Genomic DNA, 8299 nt, shown 5'->3' on the forward strand with positions numbered 1-8299 from the left:
CAGACAGAAGTCCTGACCCTTTGGCTCTATGCTGTCAGTGGGAGCGTGGGAAGAAAGGTTCCAGGTCCCAGAACCTCGAACCCGGCTCAGGTGCAGGGTGAGCACAGGTCTGCACACAGACCCTGGCCTCGAGCTGCTTCAGAGCCAACCTTCTTCATGAATGGGGTCCCAGCACCTCCCTGAAGGTGGGAATGGGAAGTGGGTTCTGGGCGGGGGGAAGAATGTAGGCAAGGGTGCAAGGGGGCTCTGGAGAGAGGGTTCTGATCCCATCTAGTCTTTTTGGCCAAAACATCTATGAAAGGAAAGGGAGGAGGGGATGAGGGAGAAAAGCTCTAAAAATAAACTTAGCAATAAACCCAGTTGTGCATTAATTACTCTGGAAGCCATTACGGCTTGAAAACCCCATAACTTTAATGGAGGCTATTACAAGCGTAGTAGCAAAATCATGGAGCTAATTACCAGGCCGTTATTATGCCGCACAGAGAGAGTCCCCAACCTTGGAGAAAGCTGGCTGGCCAGCAGGGGGCAGGTTTGTGCGAAATGGGACCTGGGGCAGGGGAGGGTCCTGGGAGCTGCACCTGCCCCTACCCCAGACCTGGGCTCCAGGATGAGATGGGAGGGCAAGGATGACCACCTCGCCACAGCCTGCTGCTCTGCTTGCCCCTTGGAGGGAGGGCAGTAGCTTGCCTGTGGCTGCAGCCTCAGACCCCAGAATTACTGGGGGCCCTCACTGACCACACACAGATGGAGCAGGGGCTTGGCCACACCACAGGCCAGCAGAGGGGAGGAGGCAAGGTCAGGAAGAAGGGGATGTCTGAGGAAGCGCTGGGTGGAGGTGTGAGGGGTGGCTGACAGGAAACTGCAGGGCCTGCTGGGGCCATGACTCCGCACCTGACACTCGACACTCGTGTCTGTGACCAGCCTCAACTGTCCTTCAGTAAGTGCAGACATGAGGGGGCCCTTCCACCCCCCTGGTGCTCACAGAAGCCTCCACTGGACACAGACAAAGGCTGTGCTGTGGGTGGAGGATGTGGGGCCGAGTGGGGACGGTCATTCGGCCATAGGAGCAGAGCGCCGGGAGGCTGTGTGAGGGAGACAGGGCAGTAGTGGCCTGGGCAGTGTTCTGGGTAGTGGACAGTGTACCCCTTCACTGGGGGACCAGTCCCATTCCTTGCCCTCCTTGGCCTCCACCTTCATCTTAAAATACAGAGTCTGGATTAGAAGAGTTCTAATGAATTTTCAGTTCTGCCACTTGAAGCAACCTCAGGTTGAGGCGTTCAGGCCTCTGTGACAATGAAGAAATGTCCTATGTGAGAAAAGTGGGGTCAGGAGGGCATTCAAGGCAGGAAGACAAACCGACAACTTTGCATGGAACTTAGTCATGATTTAAGGACCAATTAGCTATGGAGATCAGCCATGTCTGGGAAGACGTATTTACAGGAATTTGTCTCTCGGTTTAAGGCAGTCATGGTCTGTGTGTGAGACCCAGGGGCATGTGGGATCCTGAAGGAAGTGCCCAAGAATGGGGCAGAGACAGTCAGGCTGGACGGGAGCTGCTGGGCCTGGGAGGCAGAGCTGCATGATTCCAAATGCATGGAAAGGCTTCCTCCCGAGCCTACAGGTGTTCACACGAAAACCTCATCAATGCCCCTCGTCCCTGAAGAGGGGGGTTATTTAATTACATTCCACAAATGTTAACTCAGCATCTGTAGTGGGCAGGCACTGTGTTAGGTTCCACGGACCATGCAGCAGCACGGGAGAGGGCCGTGGGGGCTCCTGCCTGCAGCTCGCAGCCCAGAGGGAGGGAGGGACTTGACACAGGTGTCACCCTGAGTGATGCTCCCACAGCATCACTTAGGGTGATGTGTGATGAGTGCTCCTGCTGCAGACAGTGCATGTGTGTGTGTGTGTGCACGTGTGCGTGTGTGCACGTGTGTGTGTGTCTGATGGAGTTTAGTTACGAACAAGCTCAGAAACCATCCAAGCCACTTGTCTCCGGAGGATGATAAAGCCGTGTTACCCAGGAAGATTGTTGGCTAGTCAAAGGAATCGGTGGAAGTGAAGAGTCCTTCAAAACGTACACGTATGATACATGCTTCAACTTAAGTGACTTTTGAAGGGCCAAGAGCTCAATAGGTGATGTTTTCCCAGGACTGCACCATACGCAGTCATTTCCCCAAATCCAGACCACTCCGCACTGCTAGCCTGCCGCACTTCTGCTGTGCAGACACAGGGCCCAGGCCTTTTCTAGGGCCCACAGACAGCTGGGGTGAGCTCCCTGGTGCCTTTCCCACATCAGGCACACCACGGCCTGTGGCCTCCGGTGCTGGTCCATGACCTGAAGGACACCTGGTGAGCAAGTCAAGCGCCGTATCCTTCAAGATTTTTTAGGATATTTCCTACCCCTCTTCACCTAATTTGGAGAACTTTGTCCCTAGACTCATCCTAATGGAGTTTTTTGAGAGCATTCAACTTAGTGTTCATAGAGACCACACATTTCTTTCTTTCCTGCTCATGGTTCATTGTTCCTGTAACATCCCGTGATGGGGACAGCAAGCATGACCATCGTAGACAGGCTGGGAACAAACATCATGGCCCCTCTGCAAGCGTGTGGCTTGGCTGATATGAGCAGGAGTGGGCTGCCGGAGGGAAGGGCCAGCATCACGCATGCGCAGGCAGCCGTTGGTGTGCTGTACAGATGGGGTGGGGGACATCAGTAATGTGCTAAGTCCATCGAGGAAAGGCTGGTTAAGAGAGCTTCTGCTGTATGTGTGAAGGGGAAAAGCTGTCCTCTGTCATCGGGGAGCCTGAGACCCCTGGGGCTGATGAGGCAGATGCTGAGGCCTCCTCATGCAGAAGCAGAAACAGCCCCGCTGATTTGGGCCCCCCAGAAGGACGGGGTGGGTGGGTGGAGGGAGCTGGGGCAGCCAGAGCGGCTAGGGAAGGCACCAGGCCTTGGAGCACAGGAGCAATGATGTGGCAACGGGAGGCAGCAAGAGGGGAGATTTTAAAAGAAGATAGTGGCGGGGATGCTGGTCAAGGCTCCAGCTTTACCCTTTAGCCCCAGACAGCGCCCCTCTCAAAGAGAGGCATAGACTTTGTCCCAGAGACCCGCAGGAGCCCCTAACGGGATCAAGGGATTAGTATTGATTCTGCTGCCTCTGCTCAGGAAAAGCCCAATGCCAGAGCTAATCAGCGCCTGGGCCAGTCACTCCATACTTCATTAACCCGGCCCCAGTCTTCTGCTACCCCTGGCTCCCCCACCCTCCATCCCCCAACCTGGCCCTGGCTTCCAACCCCCAGCTCCTGCTGGGGAGGGGGCAGCACACAGGCATCAGCCTCGCCCTACCCACTGCTCCCCAGGAAACACGAGGGGGGAGTGACCAGGGAGACGCACTGCCCAGGCTTCCTGCTCCTTTTCCTCCTCCCTTGCCCCCATGACCTCAGAAAACGTGCAGTGAGGTCCTGTGGGAGGCCTGGTTGGGAATGCAAGGCTTCCCTGAAACAGCCCAATGCTGGGCCCACAGAATTCAGCTTCCTTTCATCTTCACAACAGCCCTGTGAGGCAGGCAGGAAAACCATGTCCCCATTTTATCTTCAAGGGAACTGAGGCTTCGACGGGCTGTGTGACCGGCCCAGGGCTCAGAGTCGGCTGCGGGCAGAGCTCATGCTCAGGCCTTTGGACTCTGAATCCGCATGCCCCCCTTGCCCATGCTGCTTCCCTCACTACAGATTCGGCACTGCTGTATGTGTGCCTCCGCCACCCGGCCCTTCTGCCCCAGAGACACGGCTTCCTGAGCTTGCTGGGGCCCACCACTGGCCTGCCCTCCTCGTGGTCAGGCCAAGGGCCCCAGGGAGGGGCTCCCTCACCCTATCTTCGTGGTGCAGCGCTGAGGAGAGGAAGACCCAGGCCCTGGGGAGTTCTGCATCCTGCCTCGGGGCCTGGCCACTGCTGGCTTTCGCTCCTGGGTACTTGTGATAGGAAGGATGGCATGGATTCCAGATCTTCCACCCTCTTGTTCCCTTCTAGCTAGGAAAACCAATGCAAGGGCTCGGGCAGAAAGAAGGATTTATTCAGTTCAGGCTTGGCATAAAGCATACTCTTAGGCTTTGGTTTTCTCCCAGCCCAACAGTGTCAGAAAATGCAACTCACGGTTTGTTTGTTTTAGGTAGCTCCTTTGTTTTTCTTTTTGGTTTTTCTGAAACTGCCTTTGGATTCAATTTGGATTATGATTCAGTAAGAAATGAAAATTGGGGTTTGGTTTCGTGTGGTACTCTGCAAGGCAAAGTCCATTCCGGTTCACTGCAGGAATTTCAACATAACAAGAGACGGGCCCCAGCTGGTGGCACCGAGGTTCCTTGAATCACGTAGCTTGTGGGCTTCAGGCGGAGAGGGGTCCACTCATCTCAGAGCCTCCAGGCAGGAGGCCCTTAGAGAAAACATCAAATGCTTCATTTTGTGGGGACATCAGTTTCTGCTCTCAGTTGGGGCCAGCAGACGCTGAGGCCGGAGTGCACAGATGACCACAGCTCGGTCCCTCAGGAGTAGGGACAGCAGGGAGGACGCAGTGGCTGGGGAGACAGCGAGGTGAAGGACACAGGCTTGATGGAGGGTTGTGGAGAGCTGGGCAGTGGCCCACAGGCCCACAGGGCACCCCCTGCACAGCTAGCACGCAGCAGGTCACGAGGGCTGACTGCAGATGGCTAGGTGGGCAAGACGTGCAGCGGTGACGTGATCACCAGCAGGACAATGGAGAGTCCCAGTCAGGCAAAGAGCAGCACAGGGCACCCAGGCCTTGCCTGCATGCTGGGGGAAAGCAGGAGCCTAGCCTTACAGTTTACGGGACTGGGGAGCGGTCCCTGCAATGAGCTGTGCCGCCCAGTTTCTGGCACGGCATTTGGCTGGGGCCTTGGGGTGAGGGGAGGGCTCTGGGCCTGCAAAATGCCACAGCCCTCACCTCCTTTGCCCTTCTTCCTTGCTCTCTTTTCATCTTCACACCAGGTCCATTCTGGCAGCCATGCCAACTTTTTGAAAGGGAGGCCACTGCTCCTGAGATGAGTGCCTTCGTTTGCTGCTGCTATCTAAAAAGCTATCATACACTTAGCCACTTAAAATGACACTCGTCTAATGATTTTGAACATTTTTTCATGTGCCTGTTAGCCATTTGTATGTCTTCATTGGAAAAGTGTCTGTTCATACCTTCTGCCCATTTTTTGATTTGTTTNACCTTCTGCCCATTTTTTGATTTGTTTATTTGTTTCTCGTGTATTGAGTTTGAGAAGTTCTTTGTAGATCTTGGATACCAGTCTTTTATCTGTACTGTCATTTGCAAATATATTTTCCNGCTAGAAACTATAGATCACTTTTGAAAGATATTGAGGAAGACATAAAAAGATGGAAAAATATTCCATGCTCATGGATTGGAAGAATTAACATAGTTAAAATGTCCATACTACCCAGAGCAATCTACACTTTCAATGCTATCCCGATCAAAATACCGAGGACATTTTTCAAAGAACTGGAACAAATAGTCCTTAAATTTGTATGGAACCAGAAAAGGCCCCGAATCTCCAAGGAACTGTTGAAAAGGAAAAACAAAGCTGGGGGCATCACAATGCCGGATTTCGAGCTGTACTACAAAGCTGTGATCACAAAGACAGCATGGTACTGGCACAAAAACAGACACATCGACCAATGGAACAGAATAGAGAACCCAGAAATGGACCCTCGGCTCTTTGGGCAACTAATCTTTGATAAAGCAGGAAAAAACATCCGGTGGAAAAAAGACAGTCTCTTCAATAAATGGTGCTGGGAAAATTGGACAGCTACATGCAAAAGAATGAAACTTGACCACTCTCTCACACCATACACAAAAATAAACTCCAAATGGATGAAAGACCTCAATGTGAGACAGGAATCCATCAAAATTCTAGAGGAGAACATAGGCAACAACTTCTATGACATCGGCCAGAGCAACCTTTTTCACGACACATCTCCAAAGGCAAGAGAAATAAAAGATAAAATGAACTTATGGGACTTTATCAGGATAAAGAGCTTCTGCACAGCCAAGGAAACAGTCAAAAAAACTAAGAGACAGCCCACGGAATGGGAGAATATATTTGCAAAGGACACCACAGATAAAGGACTGGTATCCAAGATCTACAAAGAACTTCTCAAACTCAATACACGAGAAACAAATAAACAAATCATAAAATGGGCAGAAGATATGAACAGACACTTTTCCAATGAAGACATACAAATGGCTAACAGACACATGAAAAAATGTTCAAAATCATTAGCCATCAGGGAAATTCAAATCAAAACCACACTGAGATACCACCTTACGCCAGTTAGAATGGCAAAGATAGACAAGGCAAGAAACAACAATTGTTGGAGAGGATGTGGAGAAAGGGGATCCCTCCTACATTGTTGGTGGGAATGCAAGTTGGTACAGCCACTCTGGAAAACAGTGTGGAGGTCCCTTAAAAAGTTAAAAATTGAACTACCCTATGACCCAGCCATTGCACTACTGGGTGTTTACCCCAAAGATACAGACGTAGTAAAGAGAAGGGCCATATGCACCCCAATGTTCATAGCTGCATTGTCCACAATAGCCAAATCATGGAAGGAGCCGAGATGCCCTTCAACAGATGACTGGATTAAGAAGCTGTGGTCCATATATACAATGGAATATTACTCAGCTATCAGAAAGAACGAATTCTCAACATTTGCTGCAACATGGACGGCACTGGAGGAGATAATGCTAAGTGAAATAAGTCAAGCAGAGAAAGACAATTATCATATGATTTCTCTCATCTATGGAACATAAGAACTAGGAGGATCGGTAGGGGAAGAAAGGGATAAAGAAAAGGGGGGTAATCAGAGGGGGGAATGAAACATGAGAGACTATGGACTGTGAGAGGCAAACTGAGGACTTCAGAGGGGAGGGGGTGGGGGAAGGGGATAGCCTGGTGATGGGTAGTAGGGAGGGCACGTATTGCATGGTGCACTGGGTGTTATACGCAACTAATGAAGCATCAAACTTTACATCGGAATCTGGGGATGTACTGTATGGTGATTAACACAATATAATAAAATAAAATTAAAAAAAAGAAAGAACGATTTCTCAACATTTGCTGCAACATGGACGGCACTGGAGGAGATAATGCTAAGTGAAACAAGTCAAGCAGAGAAAGACAACTATCATATGATTTCTCTCATCTATGGAACATAAGAACTAGGATGATCGGTAGGGGAAGAAAGGGATAAAGAAAGAGGGGGGTAATCAGAGGGGGGAATGAAACATGAGAGACTATGGATTATGAGAAACAAACTGAGGGCCTCAGAGGGGAGGGGGGTGGGGGAATGGGATAGACCGGTGATGGGTAGTAAGGAGGGCACGTATTGCATGGTGCACTGGGTGTTATGCGCAACTAATGAATCATTGAGCTTTACATCGGAAGCCGGGGCTGTACTGTATGGTGACTAACATAATAAAAAATCATTAAAAAAATAAAATAAAATGACACTCGTCTCTTCTCTTCAGTTTCTGCAGCTCAGGAGCCCAGGCATGGCCCAGGGGCTCCCAAGGTTGCAGTGTAAAGGCTGGGCTGCACTGGCCTCTAGAGGGCTAGTTGGGGAGGAGCCTGCTTCCAAGCTCAGGCTGTTGGCAGTCTTCTGCCTTTCGGGCACAGGACCAAGGGCCTGTCGTCCCGCTGGCTGTAGTCTGGGCCTGCCCTCAGCTCCTAGAGGCTGCTCGAAGTTTCTTGCCACATAGGTTTCTCCAATATAGCTACTTACTCCATCAAGCCAGCAAGGGGAGGGTCTGGAGCAAGTGTGCTGACAAGACAGAGTCCTACCTAACATAATTATGGGAGTGACAGCCCATCACTTCTGCCACGTTCTACTGGGGAGAGGCTGGTCACAGGTGCCATACACACCAAAGGGGAGGAAGCTATCCAAAGGCATGAATAGCGGGAGTCAGGAGTCATGGGCGGACACCTTAGAGTCTGTCCACCAGAACCAAGAGGCCAGGTCCCCTCCTGACCCTCAGCTCCTGTCTGGCCCCCATAGCTCTTGAGGGTGACAGCAGGGTCTAACTACAGTCACAGCCTTCTCTTCCCTCCCATCCATCTTCCTTTGCTCTTTCTGCCCAGAAAATGGCACACGGATGGATAGAGAAGTAGTGGAGAGCCTGCGCCCTAGAGCCCGAGAGCTCTGGGCACAATATAGAGTCCCTTCCCCTCTGCTGTGTGACTTAGGCAAAGTAACCGCTCTGGGCCTTGTTTTTTCCATCTG

This window comes from Ailuropoda melanoleuca, chromosome 8, assembly GCF_002007445.2.
Source record: "Ailuropoda melanoleuca isolate Jingjing chromosome 8, ASM200744v2, whole genome shotgun sequence".
Taxonomy (NCBI): domain Eukaryota; kingdom Metazoa; phylum Chordata; class Mammalia; order Carnivora; family Ursidae; genus Ailuropoda; species Ailuropoda melanoleuca.